Genomic DNA, 11,239 nt, shown 5'->3' on the forward strand with positions numbered 1-11,239 from the left:
GGACTATCCTGGTGAAACAAATTAACATAACTTATTTTAACTGCCTTTGAAAAACGCTGCCGGAATACATTCAGTGTCCTTTGTATCTCAAATTCCTAGCGTAACATATAAAATGTGAAAACAAGCTCGTGCAGTTGTCAAGTGAAATACGCACACAAAATTCATTTCTGTTATGGGATTTAAATATTTTTATAATAACCAGTAATGGTGAAATATCTGGCTAAAAGCTGTGCCTAGTAGGTTAAAATTGTTTATTTATTCTGTTCAGTCTTGCTAATTATATATTATATTGTTTTTTCTTGTGAATAAATATGGAAAGCAAGAAAAATTATAATTCACTTTCTACTAATCGGACGATGCTGTAAATATTTTAACGATTAATTACAAAAATAATTAGGTATTGTTTTTTTTGTATAAGGGCTAGAATCTCATTTGTTCTGTTCCCATGTACTAAGGTCTGAAATGGCCAGGTGGTTAAGGCACTCGACTATTTTACACCAAACATACTTGCCCTTTCAGCCGTGGAGGCGTTATAATGTGACGGTCAATCCCACTATTCGTTGGTAAGAAAGTAGCCGAAGAACTGGCGGTGGATGGTGATGACTAACTGTCTTTCCTCTAGTCTTACACTGCAAAATTAGGAATAGCTAGCGCAGATAGACCTCATGTAGCTTTTCGCAAAATTCAGACCAAACCAATATATTAAGAATGAAAAAGTGGGGTAAACACTTTTTAAGATAAGAGTTTTTATCTATGGCAGAAATTAACGAAACGTAAACACAATTTATTAACAACATAATTCAGTAAACACCATCTTTTTATGTAAGCATTAAACACACACACACTTGGTATTATTATAAGTATAACTGAATTTTAGATGTTGTAATTTATCTTTTTCTTGAAGGTTTTTAAATATTCATGAAGTAATTGTTTTCGAATAAATGAAATAGTAAATACGATGTGCGATAAAACTCACACCACCCATTGACGTGCACTAAACAGAAAGTGTTATTGACAAAACCATCTATGAGTTGATTGTTTGAAGTTAAACACAAACCTACATAACTGGCTCTCTGTGCTCTGGCCACCACAAGTAGGAAAACCCGATTTATCGCGTTGTAAGCACGCAGATCGGGGAGGATATATGAATAATCTAATAAACAGCAAAATATATTAAACTATCGCCACATTTTAGTTAGATATAAAACACATATTGAGTTTGAAAGGCAGAAAAGAAAGTTTGATCAGCCAAATAAGTAAAAGTCAATAAAACGTGACTACAAAGTGACATTATAACATGAACTTTATAACTGTGCTAGTTATTTTGGATCTGAAAAGCTATGCAACGACAAACGTGTAGTGTTTTACGGTTCGTGATAAACATGTCGAAACCAGTCATTTTCGTGTTTTTGTGAAACTTAAAGTTACGAATATTGAATAAGTTATAATTTTTACTGAATATGCTCTTTGAGTATCAGTATGTGGATTACGTGAGAAAAGGTATATAAGAAATGTTACGTATTATAACTGAATATGCTCTTTGAGTATCAGTATGTGGATTACGTGAGAAAAGGTATACAAGAAATGTTACGTATTATAACTGAATATGCTCTTTGAGTATCAGTATGTGGATTACGTGAGAAAAGGTATACAAGAAATGTTACGTATTATAACTGAATATGCTCTTTGAGTATCAGTATGTGGATTACGTGAGAAAAGGTATATAAGAAATGTTACGTATTATAATTTATTTTGGACGATTTTCCGGAAATTAGAATTTTAATTTATAAGATAATTAAATGTTAATATGTATCCAATATATGACATTTGGCAACCAGATTGATAGACACTTTGCTTTCTTACCACAAATATATTTTAATATATAAAAACAACAACAAAAATACAATTTATAATAACACTTATTACAAATGATGGTTTATATACAAAAGTTTTATAAACTTACAAACAATACTGATTCTTACATCTGATCTAGAACTGAATATTTTGTCAATGATCCAGATCCACGACGAGCAAATTACTTCTGAGTTGATTCTAACACTAGCTAGCTTGGTTACAAACCGGCTACAATCTTGTTTTATACCGAGGAATATACTCAGTGTTCTCATAATAATAACGTCCGAAGTAATTCGCTAACGTTGAACAATTTCTAATGCTCAAAATCTATAAATATTCTGGTCAAATTCTGTAGTTTCCTGATTAATAGGCGTTAATCGCGATTATAGCCTCCTAGGCCTATAGCGCCTATAGTTTGTAGTTAAATGACAATATTAATAGTCTCTTGGCTCGTTGATTTATATAGTTTAAGGCGAGTTTCTAGAACGTTCAATAATATTCAAACACACTAGCGTTTTCATAAAACAAATATTGTTGATTCTTATTCTTAACAATGTTCTACCAATTTAGAGAACAGGTGGGACTTGCACAATACACGCCGCACGTATCAAACCGAAACAAACGTGGGTATCAAAATAAACGTATAACGGTAAATCTGTTACAGTTGATATATTGTTCTGGTATGGAAATGATAAAGACTATAAGAAATTCTTTGTGAGAAGTAAAGGCCGTTGCTCTAATATGATTTTAATCTAAAATGCGAATGTTTTGGATAATATTTTTCTTAAATACAAAATCCATCTCAAGGCGTTATATTCAGGTATTTGTAGCTTGTTAAGCCTGATCTTTTAAGTGTTAAAAACAAAGTATCCGAAACTATTTACAGTTGTAAATTTTTTATGCCCATAACAACTATGGTAAAGTTAAATTATTGATAAAACAAAAAATTTATGTGTGCTGCTTAGTGTGTTGTTTCATATTAAGACTGGTTATAGTACTAAGGTCACGACATGGCCAGGTGGTTTAGGCGCTCGACTCGTAACCGAGGGTCACGGGTTCGAATCCCCATCACACCAAACATGCTCACCCTTTCAGTCGTGACAGCCAATCCCACTATTCTTTGGTAAAACAGTAGCCCAAGAATTGGCGATGGGTAGTGATGACTAGCTGCCTTCCCTCTAGCCTTACACTGCTAAATTACGGATGGCTAGCGCAGATAGCCCTCGAGTAACTTTGCGCGAAATTCAAAAACAAAACAAAAAACAAACATAGAGTTCTAAGACTCGATGTTCGATAAATGGGGTCACTAGGCATTTTTATTTATGGACACTATATAAATGACAGTCAATAACATTATTCGGTTCAAAAAGCTAGAATTATTTATTCCTTGTGGCTGTGGCTGTTGCTTGTTGGTTTCTCCCTCTCCCTTTGACCAGCAGCTCAAAATTATGGACGACTATATTGGAACCCTAAATGTTTTTCATAGAGTTTTGAATGCGTTTTCACTGTTAAACCAATTGCACTGAAAGCTCTAAAACTAAATATATTAAAACAACTAAAGAAACAATTACAACAGGGAAAACATGCAGGATGATCATTTTTAGAATTAATAAAGTGTGGCATCGTTTACCAACGTTTTATTAGTAATTTCGCAGCGTTGCATTTCGTGAAACAATAAAGTATTTATTAACCGGGATATCCAATAATATCAACAGTATCACATGCTGACGTCTATAGTGTTATATATTTCAATGGTTGGTAATTTCCTTTCAGAATTTGTCAACATTTTTAGTAAGGATAATTTTGAAGATCCTTGTTAAAAATAATTATTATAATTTGTTTTGAACATAAGTTATTATGATATTGTTAACAGTCTGACTCAACACCTGGTACTCTGAATGGCACTAATAACCTTTTGTTAATAATAGTACCACAATAGCTTCAGGAATGTATCACTGGCTTAATATCAATTATCTGACTCCATTCGAGTTTAAATAAAACGAGCATACACGATGTAGATACAAAGTGACGCGCGTGCTGGACGACCGACTGCTGTTACATTAGATCCAGATTTATATTTTAATTAAGACTTTTCCCAGACTCTTTAACTTGCTACAGACTAAGAGAGCATAGTATCGTCTACAAGATTTTATAACGCCATTCTATCCGGTGCGTTTACGCTATGTATCTCATTAGTGGTCACTCCAATAGCAAAATATGGGAAGACAATACCCTTAAAACATCAGCTGACCTTCCAGCGGAAAATATCCCCGTCCTACTTACATAAAATATTTTGCTATATAATAACATTTTTCCACGAGAAAGTGCACGTGACAACATATGGGAAGAGCCAATTACAACAAGCACTTAAAGTAAACGAAATTCATCCGTTTTCCTTGACAACACTCTATTGCGAAAGCCATACACAGAACTGAAACTGTGTATGCACAAAAGAGTGTGTAAATTCCAGATTAACACTAAACACTAACCTCAGTAACTCAAAACAGACAGGAAAAACACTTCACCTCAAAACAGAGCCTAACGACAGGAACCTGATGTAGGAAATTAGTTTCCGAGCTATCGTGAAAAACAATGTGCGCACAACTCCTGAAAATGTACGCCTTATAACTCACAATACTTTAATAATCCATACGTTAAACGTTAGGAACTCATTACTGTTTTTCATATACAACCAAATACTAAACTTAAGTGTATACAACTATACTTTATCAATAAATCATAAAGGTCAATACGTTCTCCTCTTTGATTTCTGCATTTTGTTGTCAATGGAACAAGATCAAGGTTTTACAATACAGAGAACATTTCTGTTTTGTTTTGTTTTAAAGAAAAATAAATAAAAATCTCAGACACCTACAAATACGACTTATGCATGTTTTCAACTGATTTTTATGAATTTCTACTTTTTAATTTGTAGAATTAAATGGTTGTATACCATTCGAAATTATATATATAATGTATATAGTATATACATATGTTATGTCAAGTAATAATTTAATGGAATTCATCACCAGGATGAAGTAACGAGTATCATCGCGATTTTATATAATTTAACAACTTAAGTTTAGGTTCTTTGAACTTTAACAAAAAATTTTCATATGATATCCAATCCCAAGACGGATTCAAGTCAGTTTAAAGTCTGTTTATCTACTTTAGAAATTGAGACGATATTCCTTTTATTAATCGATTTATGTCGAAAAAATCTTTACATGAAACTGGTAAGCCTACATAAACATGTATTTGAGATTCTGAAAAATTAAAATTGAAAATAAATTGGTTTTATTCATGATTCTGGTTTATGAAAATATATACATATAATTTGAAGAAAGTGTAGCAAGGCGTAGAGAAACAGAATCTGGTTCAAGAAACGTTATTTTCAGAAAATTAAAGTGGAAATCAAAACTTCACAGGTATCTAACGTAATAGCTTTTTTATTATTTAAACGGCGTTGGTAATGGACTGCATCTGTTAGAAGTAATTTTCAACGACGTTATTAATGGACTGCATCTGTTAGAAATAATTTTGAACGACTTTATTAATGGACTGCATCTGTTAGAAATCATTTTGAACGACTTTATTAATGAACTGCATCTGTTAGAAATAATTTTGAACGACTTTATTAATGAGCTGCATCTGTTAGAAATAATTTTGGACGACGTTATTAATGGACTCCATCTGTTAGAAATAATTTTGAATGACGTTATTAATGGACTGCATCTCTTAGAAATAATTTTGAACGACGTTATTATTGAACTGCATCTGTTAGAAATAATTTTGGACGACTTTATTAATGGACTGCATCTGTTAGAAATAATTTTGGACGACTTTATTAATGGACTGCATCTGTTAGAAATAATTTTGAACGACGTTATTAATGGACTGCATCCGTTAGAAATAATTTTGGACGACGTTATTAATGGACTGCATCTGTTAGAAATAATTTTGAACGACGTTATTAATGGACTACATCTGTTAGAAATAATTTTGGACGACGTTATTAATGGACTGCATCTGTTAGAAATAATTTTGAACGACGTTATTAATGGACTGCATCTGTTAGAAATAATTTTGAACGACTTTATTAATGGACTGCATCTGTTAGAAATAATTTTGAACGACGTTATTAATGGACTGCATCCGTTAGAAGTAATTTTGGACGACGTTATTAATGGACTCCATTGTTAGAAATAATTTTGAACGACGTTATTAATGGACTGCATCTGTTAGAAATAATTTTGAACGACGTTATTAATGGACTGCATCTGTTAGAAATAATTTTGGACGACTTTATTAATGGACTGCATCTGTTAGAAATAATTTTGAACGACGTTATTAATGGACTGCATCTGTTAGAAATAATTTTGAACGACTTTATTAATGGACTGCATCTGTTAGAAATAATTTTGAACGACGTTATTAATGGACTGCATCCGTTAGAAGTAATTTTGGACGACGTTATTAATGGACTGCATCTGTTAGAAATAATTTTGAACGACGTTATTAATGGACTACATCTGTTAGAAATAATTTTGGACGACGTTATTAATGGACTGCATCTGTTAGAAATAATTTTGAACGACGTTATTAATGGACTGCATCTGTTAGAAATAATTTTGAACGACTTTATTAATGGACTGCATCTGTTAGAAATAATTTTGAACGACGTTATTAATGGACTGCATCCGTTAGAAGTAATTTTGGACGACGTTATTAATGGACTCCATTGTTAGAAATAATTTTGAACGACGTTATTAATGGACTGCATCTGTTAGAAATAATTTTGAACGACGTTATTAATGGACTGCATCTGTTAGAAATAATTTTGGACGACTTTATTAATGGACTGCATCTGTTAGAAGTAATTTTAGACGACGTTATTAATGGACTGCATCCGTTAGAAGTAATTTTGGACGACGTTATTAATGGACTGCATCTGTTAGAAATAATTTTGAACGACGTTATTAATGGACTGCATCTGTTAGAAATAATTTTGGTCGACTTTATTAATGGACTGCATCTGTTAGAAGTAATTTTAGACGACGTTATTAATGGACTGCATCCGTTAGAAGTAATTTTGGACGACGTTATTAATGGACTGCATCTGTTAGAAATAATTTTGAACGACGTTATTAATGGACTACATCTGTTAGAAATAATTTTGAACGACGTTATTAATGGACTGCATCTGTTAGAAATAATTTCGGACGACTTTATTAATGGACTGCATCTGTTAGAAATAATTTTGGACGACTTTATTAATGGACTGCATCTGTTAGAAGTAATTTTAGACGACGTTATTAATGGACTGCAACTGTTAGAAATAATTTTGAACGACGTTATTAATGGACTGCATCTGTTTGAAATAATTTTGAACGACGTTTCGAGATGTAGATTTTAATCATATTTATATTTTTAAATCGTGACAAAAGTGTAGGATTTGAAGAGAAATTCATCGAATTTTCACAAAATTAAGTGTTTGGAATTGTGATGTCTCTTCGTTCAGCTCATATTAATTAAATTAAGTGTTTGTGATGTCTCTTCGTTCAGCTCATATTAATTATATTAAGTGTTTGGATTGTGATGTCTCTTCGTTCAGCTCATTTTAATTAAATTAAGTGTTTGGAATTGTGATGTCTCTTCGTTCAGCTCATATTAATTAAATTAAGTGTTTGTGATGTCTCTTCGTTCAGCTCATATTAATTATATTAAGTGTTTGGATTGTGATGTCTCTTCGTTCAGCTCATATTAATTAAATTAAGTGTTTGGAATTGTGATGTCTCTTCGTTCAGCTCATATTAATTAAATTAAGTGTTTGTGATGTCTCTTCGTTCAGCTCATATTAATTATATTTACAAGAAGTGAGTTTTGGTTGATGTATGATTTAAGTTTTTCAGCTACAACAGTCTAAAATTAGGACACAAACTATGGGTAAAAATGATGAGTTGACAATAAGGTGACAAGATGAACTCTGCGATTCTAAAATTGGTTTGTGACATACTTCAATGATTATCAAGGGACATTTAATAGAATCGTAGAGGAATCTATAAACACAATTTTTTGGTTGTGATTAACAAATCCAATGTCATAGAAACTGATGTGGAAAACACGGAAAAAAGCCCCGAAAAACTCACTTTCGTGAGACAGGTACCAAACAGTCTACCTGTGCTGTGGCTGACCTGTGAAACAAATCATAAGAGTCAGTTTACGAAAGGGCATAATATGTGCGTGCATCTGCCTGGTTTAAGTTTTGGTTTACCGTTTATTTTTGTTTGTAGTATAAGTTGTATGGCGATTCTGTTTGTGTGGGGCTTTTGAAATAATATGAAAGGCAGAGATTAGACTATTTTTGGTTTGTATGTGTGTTTTCTTATAGCAAAGCCACATCGGGTTATCTACTGAGTCTACCGAGGTTTAGGCTGTAAAAAGTAATTACTTACAAACATTGTTAATAATTCTTTTATTAGTGATAATTTACTCGCTTTATGTAAATAACTAACTGGAATGAAAATAGAAATTCTCAGGACTAATTTTAGTGCATTTTCTCTTGTAATTTTTTAGCTTTAGGGTTATATCGTTGAGGGAGTACAGACCTTATCCTGTGGCTGTAGTTGTGAGCTTCGTGAGTTGGAATCAAAAGCGTGATATAATAAAGTAAAACTGAGAATGTTGCAGGGAAGAGCTCCAGTCGGGACTTATTGTTACGTCATCGTAGTTTCTTACCAACTAAATTTATCACTCAATTCTTCAACTTGCTCTCTCTGTTAATCCCTAACACTCACTGAATATGTCAAATTCTTCAACTTGCTCTCTCTGTTAATCCCTAACACTCACTTAATATGTCAAATTCTTCAACTTGCTCTCTCTGTTAATCCTAACACTCACTGAATATGTCAATAAAGATAATTTGGAGCTGCTTTTTAAAGAAAGTAATAATTATATTTTGTTTTAAACCACAAAACATTTGAGATCCCGAAAAATTAAAAGTTGAAAATAAATTGGTTTTATTCATAATTTGAAGGAAGTGTATGAAAGAACATAGTTTGATTCAAGAAACGTTATTTTTTTAGAAAATTCAAATCTAAATCAAAACTTCACAGTTATCTAGCGTTATACTTTTATTTTGTATAATATAAATGATGTTGTTAATTTCAGTAAAGAAAATTTCTTTGATTTCTTCTCTTAGGGTAACAAAATTGATTGCTTCGGATTTACTATTGTTTGACAATAATGTTAGCAAGGTATTTTTATAGTTGACAAGTGGTCAGATAGGAATTTGGGGTATTCCATACAGTTGTAGTGGTTTCCTGCTGTTCATCGTGATTGGTGACATGCTCTGGATTACATCTGTTAATTAATCTGCTTGTGACTCGTTCATGTTTATCGGTTGTATCCTTTTCTACTGGTTTATATGGTCCTTCTTGGATCATGATTCTGAGTTGCTCGTCGTATTGTAGTTTGTTCAATAAAACACTATTGTCTTCTTTGTCAGCTGGAGGGATGATGATGGATAACTTACCTTTCGAGGGTTCCTAAGACTGATTTTCATTTTCCGATTAAAGTTTTGTGAATTTTGTTGCAAGTCAAAACTCTTAGTCGGTTTCCATCAGTAAAAATAGGCTTTGACAAGCATTTCCAATAATCGCGATTAAATCACTGGCTGGATTTTTTTGGGAGGAGTTGGAGCATGGCCGAGGTCAGGTGAAAGGACTTTCTATTCGTTTGTTTTTTTTTCAGTTCGGCATGGCCAAGTGTGTTAAAGCGTTCGACTCGTACTCCGAGGGTCGCGGGCTCGAATCCCGGTCGCACCAAACATGATCGCCCTTTCAGCCGTTGGGGCGTTATAATCTTACGGTCAATCCCACTATGCGTTGGTAAAAGAGTAGCCTATGAGTTGGCGGTGGGTGGTGATGACTAGCTGCCTTCCCTCTAGTTTTATACTGCTAAATTATGGACGGCTAGCGCAGATAGCCCTCGAGTAGATTTGCGCGAAATTCAGAACAAACAAACAAGTTCGTTTTTTTAACAAATATCTCTGTCACTCTTTGTCAACAATTACTAGAAATTGTTTTCATTATGTTACTATCTTTTTAAAAATGTACACGTGCGTCTGCATGTTAAATTTATTTACTAATAAATATATTTGTTGTACTTTTTTAAAGAAGGAGATAGGTTTTCACGTTCAGATCTTTCTATAATTTACTAATGAAGAATTTTTATGATAGCTTGGTTTTGTTTCACCACTATCAAGAAAAATTACGAAGTAAGGCCTAGAACATTCGTAGAGGAAAAGAAATTAAAGTGGATGTCTTTGAGGTGTAATAATAACATTAAATGAAGATACTCAGGACACTATAATTACATTATCTGATGTGAAACACCGTAGAAATGAAAGTAAATGTACAAAGAAGTAAAATGTGTGGGATTCAGTTTTCATTTGAATTTTTTATTAATTTCTTATCTGTTAACACAAGACACTTTGAAACTTGCAATGTTCGAAATAGAGCAAGCCAAGTATTGAAATCTTGAAGAAAGTAACTCGTAATAGAATGAATTTTAAGCTAAATACATCCAGTTGTAATCTAGAACCGATGAAAAGACAAATATTTTGATTTTCAAAAAAAGTCTTTCAAAAATTGAATAAGCCGTTAACGAGTGAAAATAAACACATTTACAAATGATTTATTCCAGAGAGTTTGATGGCGGAGAAAGCAGCATTATAACAACAACAACAACAACAAAAGATACACTTGGAAACTTCAGAAGAATGTTAAGTAGTTCTTCACATCAACAAAGCGGACGTGTATCCAAGTTCACTAGATCGTAAGAGACCAATCTCTAAGTACAATGTCCGAGAATAATAGTCATAAAACAGTCATTTTTCTAAAACTATGACACCATTTCATAAAATGTGATATTTCACACACTTAAGTGTATTAGTTCACATTATAAAATTTACAGATTTGACAACTTGAATCATGTTTTTGAGATATAGCACTTTTCTGGTGTTACTTTGGCCTAAAGGTCCATTACACTGAATTTTACCAGTCTTTATCAATGTAACTGGTAGGTAAATAACTCAGGTGAATTTGATACAAGTGTAGATTTTCTCGTTTATTTCTTCTAGTGTACACATAATTAGTAATAATTTTTTCACAAAGAATATTTTCAGTTGAATTTTTAAATTTAACATTATTTTACAATAGCCAAACGTGCATATATCTCATTTTAGTTTTATAGGTTATATGAAGCTACATTTTGATCGTTTGGTATGTACCAGATTACTGTATTACTATTTTATAAAGCAAGCTTATAGCATAAAATAAACATAATATTGACAAATTTACATTGTACAAGCGCGTTAAATAGA

Source organism: Tachypleus tridentatus, chromosome 6 (genome assembly GCF_004210375.1).
Source record: "Tachypleus tridentatus isolate NWPU-2018 chromosome 6, ASM421037v1, whole genome shotgun sequence".
Classification (NCBI taxonomy): Eukaryota; Metazoa; Arthropoda; class Merostomata; order Xiphosura; family Limulidae; genus Tachypleus; species Tachypleus tridentatus.